The following is a 15046-nucleotide window of genomic DNA, read 5'->3' on the forward strand; positions in this document are numbered from 1 at the left end:
TTTCTCTCCTCTTTATTATTTTCCAACAGTCATCCTGTCGTTTCCAGGCTGTCTGTGTTGATTTTGGACCGCAGGTTTAATTCTCTGCATGCTAATCTGAGAGCTTTTATCACTGTGAAAACACAGAGACACCTACACCTGGGATTGTTTCCTAATGAGCCTTTTGTCGCAGCTCGTCGGTGTGATGGTGCGTCACACCCTGAAAAGTCCATCACCTGAATCTTCATGTTTATCTAATAGCATGTAACAGTTCTGTTTCTGGATTTGAACAGAATGAATCTCATGACAGTAAAGCTGTTAGAAGTATAAAATATTTTCGATAAGCTTGGATTGAAATCAACGCATTCAACGGTACGTACCGTTAAAACCACCTTAGACAAACACGTGTAGAGGCGTAAAAACAAAAACAGAAAGGAAGGGAAGCGTTGAAAGAAGGAGCACCGTCGTTTAAAACAAAGTTATATACAGTGTTTCTCGATTAAACACAAATATGTGTTTTCAACACGCTTCATTTCATCACATTCACCGACTTTCTTCCTCACTCTCTGACTCTCTCCTGGAAGTTTCAGTGACAGACGACTGAATGAAAAACACTGTTATGAGTTTCTCTGGGTCTAATGTGTCAGAAACATTTGTAATAATAAAAAACACAACTCAACAACATCTGTAACGAAGGTCCAGTGGTTCAAAGACATTTCAATGCAGAGATGATAAACAAAGTGGTTTACGGACAAACTTTGAATTTCATGGATCGCCACCATGTTTTAATTAGATGCCACAGTGCCATGACAGATCAAAACCTTTATCAGTTTGTGCTGCAAATATAACAACATTCAGCGCAGCTTATTGAAAATATAACTCATATGAAAAATAGTGTATTCTTATAAGAACTGCAGTGGGAGAAAGTCGGACCTTCTCTATCCGCGATCATAACACATTGTGACAGTAATTTTGCATTAATTGATTAAATTAATTAGAATTTTAATGTGTGTGAATGTTCCAGCTCTGTCCATGAGCATGAGTGTCTGTATAGTTTGTATGGATTTCTACTTACACGTGGATTAAATCTAATGAGGAAAAGTTTTAAATCTTCTCTAACTCTGGACCCTGAATGCGGCCTCGACCGCTCTGATCCCGAACAATCATCATCCGCTCTCCCCGCGGCCCCTTATCACTGACATCATTATTTGTGTGTGGGATTACAGCAGAACAAAGGTCATGTTAATGCTGTGGGAAACGCCTCCAGTCCCTCCAGTGATCACTATATCTGCTCACAGTCGTGGGTCTCAGCTCCGGGCTTAAAGGTTCAAGGCGTCTTCGGCTCTGCAGCTTCTGTGTCTTTTGTAGACAACCTTGGGAGGCTTTCTATTCAGCCGGGGTGTATTATAGCTGTCAGCGCTCGGGCTATATGTAATTAGTGTCGGGGTCAAAGGTGAAGGCGGGATTTAAGACTGAGGCCTACTGGTCAGTCAACAAACCTGGGGACCAAATCCCCCTGGACTCCGGGGACGGAAACCCCACTGCTGACAGATCTGAGCCACACACACACACACACACACACACACACACACACACACAGGTTTGTTAGATTTCATCACAAAACAGGTTTTAAGCAGAAACACAAACATGCAGCTTTAACACAGATTCACTGACAAATACATGAACTGAGAACCTGCTTCATCCCAACTGGAAATTGGACGGCATTTAGAAACTGCAATCTGTGTCAAAACAATACAACTAATGCTTGAATTACTGTACTATTGATGTCTATGTTAATACACAACCCAATCACCAGAAAAAATGTTAATGAATGTAACGTGTGTTTCTGTGAAACCATTGATGAATTGGTTAGGGTTAGAAAAAAAAACATCATGATTTGGCTCAAAGTTCCTGACTTCTGGACTGAGATGGTCAAACTTCCCAGCCTGCAGCTGTATGTGGACATCCGGTTGTGTTACCAGTAAAAACCACTGGAAATGTCTTCAGCTGTCCTTAAAACACTCGGTGGACTCAAACTCTCTCTACCTCCCAGATACTTCAGTTGTTTAGCAGAATGCTGCGACTCTGTTTTACTGTGAAGCTCCAGAAATGTTTTGTGGACTACGACACTTCACCTGACTTTCGTCAAGCATGGAGGAAATGATGAGTGAATTTTAATTTTTGGGTTAACAGCTTCTTTACTCCTCGACAGCTTCTTTACTCCTCGACAGCTTCTTTACTCCTCGACAGCTTCTTTACTCCTCGACAGCTTCTTTACTCCAAAAACAAATCACGTGCAGCTTGTATAGTGCCAAACCTTCTTTTATTTCAGCAGAGCAGCGGTCAGATAAAATACTTTGTCCCTTTTGATTGCAGCAGCCTGAACGACGCCTTCACTCGACCCGACTGTGTCTTTAAATTCACAGTTTATCTTCAATACTTTTAAATAAATGTGGGATTCTCATTTATAAAGCTACTTTTGTGGTATGAAGGATGTTAATTAAAGGATTTCAGTTACCACACACGCTCACACACACACACTCCACATTCATGCCAGATCTCTCTCTCTCACACACACACACACACACACACTCCACATTCATGCCAGATCTCTCTCTCTCTCACACACACACACACACACACACACACACACACACACACTCCCTCATCCTTTTTTCCATAAGCTTGTATTACACAGAGTTGTCAGGGCGCAGCAGTTCACACCTGTAGCCAGGAGGCAAATAACAACAGCCGACATAACACACAGACCTCACACACACACACACACACACACACACACACACAAGCAAAGAAGTGCGCATTAGATGCACTCAACCACAGGGTTACATATCGTACATGCAGACTCAACAACAGACAATCAGAAATCCAAATACACAAACATCCATCATACAATTAATACAGGTGAAAATCTACACACACACACACACACACACACACACACACACACACAGGATCCACCTGCTCGTGCCAGCTTCCACACCAACATGAAAGCCTGTAATTTAATCGTCATGAATGCCTGAGTGCACGGAAAGTTCAGCTTCATCTCTGAAACCTCAAGGCTTCGTCCTGCGGTTCCTGCTGATGTCAGCGAGAACCAACATCAGCCACCCAGCGGCGGCGAGTGTAACCCCGCCGATCTGTCAGCGAGTCGGAAGCACACAGCCTTTAAAATAAAGGAAGTGATGCCACATTGGAAAAAAAGGCTTTGTGGGGCCAGTGCTGTGGATAAAAGCGCTCTGTCAGTCCAGCTTGTTTAAAGATACTTGTTTTGATAATTGGAAGAGAATCTAGTTTGTTTGTTTGATTCTCAGTTTGACCTTTTGTGACATAAATTGTTGAAACGTTAACGTTAACATTAAATCTGAGCTAAGTAGGTTTTATGTGTTCATCAGTTTTCTCTTCGTGTCTTGTCACAACACTGTGCTCATCCTCGGGTTATGGTTAGGAAAACATTATTAGCTGACCTGTTTTGGTGGCCTGGTTGCACTGCTGGAAATGTCCAGAGGTCTCCTTGAAAACACCTGGTTTTGTCGCCAAACACAGGGACTTTCTGTGGAAAAAAAAGTTAAGGTTGCGACAAACCCACCGTGAACATTCCTGAAGTTGCACCGAGAAAACCTGGTTTTATCACCACAAACATGGCTGAAAATTGCCCAACTTCCCATGAAATATATCCAGTTGATGTTGCCTCAATTGCAGTCAGTATATTACTGAGGTCGAGCTAAAAACACCTGGTTTTGTAGCTACAAATCTGGCTGGAAATGTCTTAAGTTTTCCTTAAAAATATCTCATATTTTCCTTAATTAAAAATACTGAAACATAGATTTGAACTGTGATCACCCGATTGGCAGCCTCATCACCTCGAGGGGTTGTTACAGCAGCGGTCTGAGGACTTTGAGGTCAGACACTGTGACATTAAGAGACGCAGTAATCTGCGGTAACATCACCGCGATGCTCACAGGAACACAACAGGAAACAAATGCTCGAATTCATCTGTCGCACAGACGTCGAGTGAAGTCATCCGGATCTTGGGAATGGGTGTAATGTTTTGCTTCAAGAGAAAAGGCAGTCATCATTTACACTTTTTGATATTTGAAGAAAACACCACTGCTGTCATTTGTCTGGTGATGTCAGTCAACAAGCAACAACTTAATGAATCCAGACTGTGAAACTAAACTACTCAGAAGCAACACGAGCGTTTTTATTGACGTACGTTCTTGTTTTTGCCTCATTTTTCATTCATGACTTCTTGTTTTATTATTTCATCTCATTCCAAAATAATTTGCTTTCCTGCCGTTCCGTACGTCGTTTTGCAAAAATCCACTCTCAAGTTTTTATGTGTCATCGTTTGTGGTTCTGATGTCTGGGTCGTTCTGGGATTTACTCTTCACTTGATCTTTGCTCTGCCGTCCAATAAATTCCGTTGTTGTGCAACAGCCGACAGAGATTTTTTTTATTATCGGTAATCTGCAGCAGTTATCAGGCTCCCTCCCCTCCCCTGAAGCAAATTAAAGCTGGCGCTGATGAAGCATTCCAGTCAAGTTGTGTCACATTTTACTGATAAACTCTTCATCCCGATCAGACCGAGACCTCCAGCCTGACAATGGATGACTTCTATAATTAAAACAACAAGTTAGAGGGTTCATCCGTCAGCGCTCTGTCTCGCTTTTGTTTTTAAAAAACATGTTAGGAAAGATTAAATCTAAAAAATCTATTTTGAAATTCCTCTTCGCACAGGATCGTTGTAGACCGCGAATCATGTGGCTGCTCAGTTTATCTGTGCAGATCTGTCACTGCTATTATAATAATCTGAACATTTCACAGCAAATTTCTAACCAGATTTTGTGAGTTGTTGCATCGTGTCATCTTGGTAAAATTCATTCTTAAAATATTTTATATCAGCCAGAATAAAACATTTCTTGGTTGTTTTTTTTTCCCTTTCAGGAAGCAAAATGTCCGTTTTTATACATATCATAAAGACGTCTCTACAATACAGTTGACGTTGTATGTGACTTTCATCTACTGCTGTAACATATGTAAGCATGAGAACTACTAAATATGTTTTCATTGTGCATGAAAGCTAAATCAGCTGGTTTACAATCCTGCACTCCCCTCCAGTTAGTCAGAAGTGAAGAAGCCTCTCGGATGAGAGGTGAAATGTTTGAGAAACTGAAACACATCCAGTCGCTTCTTTTACTGTAAATGCTAACTTACGCACGTAATTAATGGAAGAAAATCAATAAAAGTTTTGCAGAAAACATTTCTAACATTTATTTTGTAGACTGGGTTGTATATTTTCATAAGAGGAAGAAACAAAATCTCTTTTTTTTTTGCAAGTATATGTCAGGTTAATTACCAAATTCACAGTCGTCCAGCATAAATACAACGTATTACTGGTTGATTGGTTCCATTAATGCTCACATCACCTGCACACATTTGAATATTTCATCCCAGTTAGTCAGTCGCACTCTCACGGAGCCGTCATGGGGGCGATTGGTGTCCATGGATCTAGACTGAAGGACCCGGCATGCAGCTAAGTCCTTTTTAATACACGACATAGCTAACTTAATGCTAAGCTGACAAAACCTGGCTGACACAGAGGGGGTCAGGAGATAGAGAGGAAACATGATTACCGTCAGCAGAGCGTCCAGGTTACTGCACAATATTCACCAAGTGAGAGAGAAACATGTTGCTGTGGCTCTGACCTGGTGGTCCGACTGCTCCTGAAGGCAGCGGGACAGAACCAGAATAAAATGTAGGCACTGAATGTTCCTGCAACATGAGGAGAGACGAGACGACTGCCGACCCAGAGACCATCGATACAGATGCTGTTTCAACATTTGTAAGCCTGGAACCTTCTGGATAGTTTTCACAAGGCGTCAGGACATTTTTCTCAGCCATGTTTGTGCAGACAGAACCTGGTATTTCAAGCCACAGCATCCTCCTTTCTGCCCCTCTGCTAGTGTGTTTTGTGCTTATAAAGTCTTAATCATTTTAAAAACTGAGAATATAGAAACGTAAAGTTGCATCATCTCTGTGGTTTGCATAAACACATTTCCAACATTTATTCTGGTGATTGAATACAAACAACAACAAGGTGCCTTCAGGGAAGAAAGAAAGAAATGGGTGAAATATTGAAATAACAGGTGCAGCGAAGCACACACTTAAACTTCTTCTTAATGAAGCCTGAAGCAGCAGCTCCTGTGTGTGTGTGTGTGTGTGTGTGTGTGTGTCCTTGACATGAGTTTCATCCAACAACATTAATCACAGAAATTGGTCAGAAATCAAGTGTTGCCTTTGACCTCCAAACACTTTTTTTTTTTTTTTTTTTGGCGCTGCGGACAGCTGTGGTCATTTGGCTTTTCAAAATAAAAGCCTCAGGTGTCCTAACTCTTTGAGACAGAGGGTCAAAAACATCACCTCAAACTGTTGATGGTGGCAACTGTATTGTACATGTGCAGGCTGGAGGGAGCGCAGCGGCTCAGGGCTTCATTAAGTGAACTCATGAAGTGTGTGAGAGGTCAGAGCCCACGCAGCGCTGCCTAATAAGAACACCAGCAGCCCTCCACACCGCCTCCACCCAGTCAGACACTGGGCCTGTCAGTTAGCATCTCAGACCTCCTTACTGGTCCTCTGTTCCGCACCAGTAGGCCTGCCTGGTAACCACTAACCACTGGGTGGTGTGTGTGTGTGTGTGTGTGTGTGTGTGTGTGTCTTCGTGTTCATGTTCACACAGATTCTGTAAATAATCCCACTCTATTGTCGTATCTGGTGTTTTTGTCTGGTGTGAAAAGCTAAAAAGGAAGTTTAATGTGATCTGTTTAATCTGATCGCATCTAATCTTTTAAATTAGACACGATTTTGGGGTTTTTGAAATGCAGCTCGGTCCGACCGCTGCGATCGCATCCGTCATCTTCGTGATGCTTATATGAATTCACCACCGCGGGAGGTTTTTCTTATGTAGCACAGCAAAGCTCAGACTGAAGACTGAGGGCAGAGTTAGTTTGTTTTAACCTTTCTATGTGAGTAACAACACAATTCAGAAAGTATTCATTATGATCAAACTGGTATTAAACTTACTGTTTGCTTCTCCTCCTTTAACATAATATCATCGAACTCATCCAACCAGCATCTAAACAATAAACACAATTCTAACTACAGCTCACAAAATAAACCATCGAATCAACAGAATCAAAAAACACAAATACTGATCGTTTGGTTTTAAAACAACAACTTCAGATTACAGAAGCCGTCTGGTTCAGGACGGACAGACAGGTCAGCACGTCACTGACTGGACTTTAAAGGTTTAAATAAGTGATACAGATGATTGTTAATCCCTTTTTGCACCTTTAAGACTCAAACTGACAGTCAGCATTGCTTTTAGTTTTCGCTTTAAAGGTTTTACCAACCTTAGCAAAAAACTTATAACAAGCCATCTTTAGGTATCAACCATCGCATCATAAAGCGTCATAAAACATCATAAAACATCATAAAACATCATAAAACAGTGATTTATGACAGTTTGGAAACAAACGGGTGTTAAAGTGTCACTCTGCAGAGCATGGAGTAAATTATATCAGCTTTGTAGTTGGACGTTTTAGAAGTCTGATATTTACCTTAAAAATCCTCAGGTTATGGAACATGGTCACTTTTACAGTGCAGGTTCAGTGTGCAGGATTCAGTGACATCTAGTGGTGAGGATGTAGATTGCAGTCGGCTTTGGTTTGTCCATCTGGGCTGCTGTAGAAACATGGCGGAGCTGCTTCTGCTGTGGATATTAACAGGAAAACACAACGACTCTCAGTTTCAGATGATTACACACTAATGAAAAATGAATATTATTTTCCCATTTTTTGCCAGTGGACCCTCCTAAATCCTGCACACGGGACCTTTAATATTCACAAAATTAAATATTACGTAACAGAAGGAAACGGAAACTTTTAAAATGCTTCTGCTTGGTTTTTTTTTCCCTCCATATTTTCCAGTCAGACTCGATGACGAGCGACGCTGGCAGGCTGATCTGTGATCTGTGTGTTTGTGTCAACACTTAAAATACTGCCGACTGTTTCCGCACGCTGAGTGTGTGTGTGTGTGTGTGTGTGTGTGTGTGTTTAGGATCAGAGTGTGTTAATCTGAGATGGGAGGCAGCAGCTCCGTCCACTGACCACACACGCACACACACACACACACACACACACACACACACACACACACACACACACACACACACACACTCAGGCTGGCCCTGCTCTGTCAGTAGCTGGCAGCCTCTCTCTCTCCCTGATGACAGCGTGGATGCAGTTGCCGTGACTGCAGCGGTGCTCCAGCTTGTTTCCACAACAACATATCAGTGATTATTATATCGTGTCACTTCCTGGTTCAGCATCCCCACGGCGACCAGAGCCATTTAAAGAGGAGGGGCCGGCCGGGTGCCAGTCACCTCCGATTAGAACAACAAATACACTCCGGCTGCAGGAAGTCTCAAAGAGCTGAACCTCCTGCTTCACGATCCATCAGGTCCTCTGATCGGCCCGGTGCTTTCACTCGCAGGAGGTCATCTTCGCTGAAAGGGGAGGAGTGTTAAACAAACTTCAGTTTTAGAGACTGGACTAATCTTGATTTTACGACTTCCCCTGAATCTTGATGATCACCTGTAATGACCCGCCAGGATTTCCCTCATCCTGGGGGGGTCAGTGAGCAATGGAGGAAGCCAAGCGATGGTATAAGAGAACCATAAAGTCCAAATGGAGTAAACAAATCACTGGATATCAGTAATGTGATTTGTGACCTGGAAATAAGACTTAACAAACAACTGTTCAGTCAACAGGGGTTTGGGGGAAGAACTCCTGCCCCAAGCGAAGGAGTTCAAGTATCTCGCGGCCTTGTTGGACAGGAGGTTCGGTTCTGTTGGTGCTGCTCTGGACCGTCGTGGTGCAGATGGCAAAACTCTCGATTTACGTTTAAGTTGGTGTTGTTTATGCTGCTGCTTGTAACTGTGAAGAAACCAGCTGAATTCTCTCTGCAGTCGTGTTTCTCTTGATCCAACAGAACCACATGCAGACTTCTCTCTGCTCGGTTCTCATCAGCAGCTCTATTAACAGGAGCCTCCCTCCCTCCATCCCTCCCTCCCTCTCTCCCTCCCTCCCTCCGTCTCTCCCTCCCTCCCTCCCTCCCTCCCTCCGTCTCTCCCTCCATCCCTCCATCCCTCCGTCTCTCCCTCCATCCCTCCCTCCCTCCGTCTCTCCCTCCGTCTCTCCCTCCCTCCCTCCCTCCGTCTCTCCCTCCATCCCTCCGTCTCTCCCTCTGTCTCTCCATCCCTCCATCCCTCCCTCCATCTCTCCCTCCCTCCCTCCCTCCCTCGGTCTCTCCATCCCTCCATCCCTCCCTCCATCCCTCCATCCCTCCCTCCATCCCTCCCTCCCTCCATCCCTCCGTCGCTCCCTCCATCCCTCCATCCCTCACTCCCTCCCTCCCTCCCTCCGTCTCTCCCCCCATCCCTCCCTCCATCCCTCCGTCTCTCCCTCCATCCCTCCCTCCATCCCTCCGTCACTCCCTCCATCCCTCCCTCCGTCTCTCCCTCCGTCTCTCCCTCCATCCCTCCGTCTCTCCCTCCATCCCTCCCTCCGTCTCTCCCTCCCTCCCTCCCTCCCTCCCTCCCTCCCTCCCTCCCTCCGTCTCTCCCTCCATCCCTCCCTCCATCCCTCCCTCGCTCCCTCCATCCCTCCATCCCTCCCTCCCTCCCTCCATCCCTCCGTCTCTCCCCCCATCCCTCCCTCCATCCCTCCGTCTCTCCCTCCATCCCTCCCTCCATCCCTCCGTCTCTCCCTCCATCCCTCCGTCTCTCCCTCCATCCCTCCCTCCATCCCTCCATCCCTCCGTCTCTCCCTCCATCCCTCCATCCCTCCGTCTCTCCCTCCATCCCTCCCTCCATCCCTCCCTCCATCCCTCCGTCTCTCCCTCCATTCTTCGGAGGGGCACAACCTTTACTAATCTGCCACCCGGCGCCGGTTTGTTCCCTCGTTCACCCTCCTCGTTCGTGCACAAGAAGAATACCGGCTCCTCTCCGCTCTGTTTTTCTTTCTCATTCAGCTTCTGCTGCTCCGGGGTGAGCGGCAGGTCAGCCCTATTAGCCTTTTTCACTGTTAGTGGCCCGCTAAACAAGACAAGCTTTTATTTCATTCACAGAAAGACACACACACACACACACACACACACACACACACACACACACACACACACAGATGAGGCAGGCATGGATGCTTTTACATCAACAAGCTCTGTTTTATCATTTATCACTGTTGATTTCTCATGTAGTTGTAAAAACTTTTTCTCTGTTTCTTCTTTTCACCCAAACCTCCTGACGAAGTGTTTGATCTCCTCTGTTTAATTAGACAGTCATGCAGTTAAAATGGTAGAAAACTCAAAAACATCAGAAATAACTAAACTGCTTCATGGAAGATGTCAGAAGTCAAAACAAGTTTGGAAACCTCTGATTTAGTCTTTAACAATTTGTTGTAGTTTAAAATCAAACGTCTCTTTCTAGGGATTCTAGGGAGCAAAAATAGTCTAAGTTTTTATTTTGATTGTTGATTTCATTTTTAGGACTATAAAAGCAACCAGAAGAGTTTTAACAATATATAGAAACTAAAAAAAAGCTTAAATTCCTGATAATTCACACTTTTATGTCCTGTTTACAGGTCTGGAGCCTGCAGGCTTCGTCTTCCAGCTCCTGGTGATTAATGATTTGGTATCACTTTCACTTTCTCCTGTTTATAAACAAAAAACACATTTCATGAAAATCTGGTGAGAATTAAGTGAGTTAAAGTGATGAAACTAAAGGGAGAGAAGCTGCTGTTTTTCACCAACAACTTCTGCCAGTAGGATTTTTATCGATGCACAGACTTTTAAAAGTCTTCCTCACGATGAAGACTCAGTTTATTTCCTTTTCTTAAAGGTTTGAGTCTGTTAACGGCCGACGTGCTCTGAGACAGCGACACATTTCTGACTCGTCACAGCGATAAAGAAAACAGATGTGCAGCAGGTTTCATGTCGTCCACGTCGTGATAACAAGAACTGAGAGCGAAGAATGAGGAGAGCTTACGTAACATGACAACCTCGTAACATGTGAGGGTCAGGGCGACATGAGGAGTATTATGGGATGTTTCAGTCGAAAGAGGACAAGAGGAGGTCAACTGGACAGAAATCTCATCAGCGAGCCGGTGACCTCGGGGGTTTACAGGAGTGGTTTTGTGGCTGGATCGCTGCCAAATCTGTACCTTGGTCCAAAGAATCCGGACAATGTAGTTCTGCTGATCTATAGGAGCGAGAGGCTTTAAAGGAACAGTTCACCCAGAACTGGATATTCAGTCATTATCCAACAGCCTCCATGCTGATGACAGTCGTGTTGAGGTAAAACCGTGTTGTAGCGTTTTCCTAAACACTCAACAACTGTAAAACATAGAAAATGTCTCCACGCAGCTCGTCCAGTGAAATCCAAGTCTGTCAGAGCCCAGAGATTATAAATTAATATAAACAGATCTTATTTACATTCGATTACAATTGATTTATCTTGACAAAATCTGAGATTCTCATCTGGTGACATTCAATTTTTCATTTTCGTATCACTTCAATAAACGTCTCAGTGTTGAACTTGAACTCCTAACACAAGAAGCATCGTTGTGAAATATCAGTATCGAACAAATAAATCTTCAGTAACTCTATAATCTGAGTGACATGTCGGGCTCAAGCTGGCAGTCGGTCAGAGATACAACATGAAAAACACCTGACTCGATTCGTGCCCACGTGCTCGCTTTGCACGCTCGACCGACACAGGCCGCGCCATCCGACAACCACGCAAACCTGATGGGTAAACGCCACTCAGACCAACATGGCGGCTTGTTTGGGAACTGTAATATAACATATAATAAGATGAGCCATGTGCTTCAGCTTGACACCAGCTGGTTTCTAACAGTGTTCCAGGAGTTTCCAGAGGTGGCGAGTCGCGTCTGGACGCCTCTGATTTGTGTAAAGGAACTCCGGCCTCATTTCTGAACTTCCTGCCGCTCGGAGCTCTGAAAGCATCGCATGGCGTCTGACATGGACGATGAATTAAGAGTTTATCTGAGTTTGACGCTCGTCTCGCTTCAGCGTCGCTGTTTTCCTGAATGTTCTCCCGATGCTCGCTGGTTGCAGATGGTTTCTGGCCGGCGACCGAGTCCTCCTCTCTCCCTGGGTGTGCTAGCTGTGAGTGGATGTGAACTCTTGGTAGACGCTGGAGCTGATTAGGCAATGTCCTGCTGCTGTCATTAGGACACAGTGGAGACACTCAGCTTAATGGGGGAGACACATCGCAGCTAATTGCCTCAATTTGGATGAAGGCCTGTGACAGCTCGCTGGTGAGGAAGGGCACACACAAGGTCAATTGTCCTGCGCCTGAATGCTAAACTCATTTCTGATGTGTTATGATTGACCGAGTAGACACTAATGAACAAGGAAGGGTCATTATTTCAGGGTTCAGGGAGTACAGACACCGCGGCAGAGTACAAGGAACCCGTTTTCCGCCTGGGCGCACCGAGCTCAGTGAGCGAAATCATATCATTTCAACTTTCGTCATTCCAACGTCAGCCTTTGTCATTTGGAAAATGACCCGCTATAAAGTGATTCCCAGAGCTCGCGGTCTATCTCTCCTGAGAGAGAAAAAAAAAGAACTTATAAAACCAACAAATGTAATGAAAAGTACAAGATGAACAGTTGGCCCGGACGCTCTGAGCACGGCAGCAGTCTGCCAACTCCGAAGTTGTGACGACGCGAGGCCCAATCAAAGACGTGGACGCCTGCGTCATTTTCTCAGACAAAAGCGAAAACCGTAACGGAGAGTGGAAGGTGGAACGATTGACGTGTTACCTTCTGAATACAACACCCGACTGTCAGCGCCGACAGACTGAAGCTGTGATGACGTTAGATGTCAACATACATAACGTGAAGATGAATGAAAGCAGAAAGAGACGGAGTCCTCAGACGATGATGGAGGAGAGAGTGGGAGCTCCTCTCACGCCTCCACCCAGCTGGAGGTGACACTGTAATCATCAGCCCTGTTTCCTCATATTTCTGACGTTGTAGAAAACAATCGCTCGATCACAGCTCGATGGAGGAGGTGAAGACAGAGTGCTGGAGGCTGAGGTTGGATGGAGGAAGAGGAGGAAGAGGCAAAGAGTCGGACGAGGAGAACGAGGAGGCGGGTGGATGTAAATAGACGTGTGGGAGCAGAACGGGGTGCGTGCCTCCGTCCCAGACACACTGGAGACACTTGAACAAAGACAGAAGAGGAGACCACATGCAAACACAACACACTAATGACCTCCATCACACACAAGAAAAACAGCCCGGCAACAACACAAGTGTCTCACCAAACGCAGGAAAACCTTCAGATCACATCAGATCACATCGCCTGACGCTCAGAGCACGAGAATTAAAATGATTTCAGTCACACCTACAATTACCCTCCTGTCATTAATGATTCTGATGAAATGACAAATTATTACAACACACAAATGTTTCTGTCGGAGCGACGAAAAGAGAAGAAAACATGTAAAAAGTGTTAAAAAAAAAAAAAAAGAGCTTATTAATGTGAAGGTGAACTTTGTTTATATGTGTGGAAATAATAAAGACGTGTGCTGTGAACAAGAAGCTTCCAGCAGTCGTATATATATTATTGTAGAATAAGACTTTGTGCTCATATGAACATGTGCTGCACTTCCACGTTTCATCTCTGATTTGTGGATTAAGGCACAAGATGAAGAAATAAATCTGCATTCCTCAGGTGAAAGTTTTATCACACGTCCTGGTGAATGTAGAAGTTTAATTGTTCTCAAAAAGTCAATAAAAAACACTAACAGACGTCTTTTAGACATCAGAGTCTGCAGCCGGTTGGATCTGCTCGCTGCGGATTTCTTTGTTTAATACGATTATTATTCTCTACACTTTTATATATACTGATTAAAACAGACGTCGAGAATAACAAGAAATTGAAAGATGAAAGGGAGACATTCATTCCTCTTCCGTGATTGGCTGACATGAAAATAAACATCCAGACGTAAAAAAATTCTATTTTCAAATAATTGTGAAAGTGGTGAGGAAAACATGAAGTGAGAGGAAGAATGGCCAAAAACTGAGAATGAAACAGAAAAGAGATCAAAAGTGCGGAGAGAAAAGAAAAGAAAAGACAGCAGCAGTGTTTTTTTGCGGCGCGTTGCCCTTTTCCACTCTGGGACACGACCGCCGGCACGTTCAACCGCTGAAGCTGCTAGCCAATCGCCTCTCCTCGTCTGCCCTGTCACCCAGCATCATTAGGGTCAAAGGGCGCCACGCCTCCCAATTAATGAGCCAGCGCCTCGGTCAACCCTCCTCCTCCTCCTCCTCCTCCTCTCCACGCCCCAAACTCCCACAATTCAGTGGGAGACAAAAACCAGGAGAGAAGGAAGAGTAAACCGAGCAGCACCTTCGTCGATGTCCGTCCCGTCCAGCTGTTCACCGACACTGATCCTCCGGTCGGTGCTGTCGGGTCACGACGGGCCTGAGAACGTGGACTTTCTTTTATTAAATAAAGAAAACCGAGTTGCTGCTGTACGTTTTCTTCCCCTCTCTCCCCTGGCGGTAACTGTTCACCCTTGTAATCAGATCATGCCTGCTGAAAGGTCACAAACAAAGACATGCAAATTCTAATTAAATGCGCAGCGTTGGGACAGGCCCCGTTTGATCGCCGAGCCCTTTCATGCCCCCTAATCACTCCTGACAGCCCCTTCCAACAGATTCTGTGACAAACTTCTCGATTCAACTGAGGGGGATTTTTGAACTTTGCTTTCTCCTGCAGCCTTGGCCCCGGGTCTGTCAAACAATCCAAATCAATGACCCAATTGACCAGTGGTCCCCTTGTTGATAACCTCAATGAGCTCTATGTTGCCATTCATTGTGTCAGAGGGCTAAATGCCGATAGCGTTTTATGGTAATTAAACACTCCTTTTGGTCGCTAGCTTTGAATACAAACACT

This window comes from Acanthopagrus latus, chromosome 15, assembly GCF_904848185.1.
Source record: "Acanthopagrus latus isolate v.2019 chromosome 15, fAcaLat1.1, whole genome shotgun sequence".
Classification (NCBI taxonomy): domain Eukaryota; kingdom Metazoa; phylum Chordata; class Actinopteri; order Spariformes; family Sparidae; genus Acanthopagrus; species Acanthopagrus latus.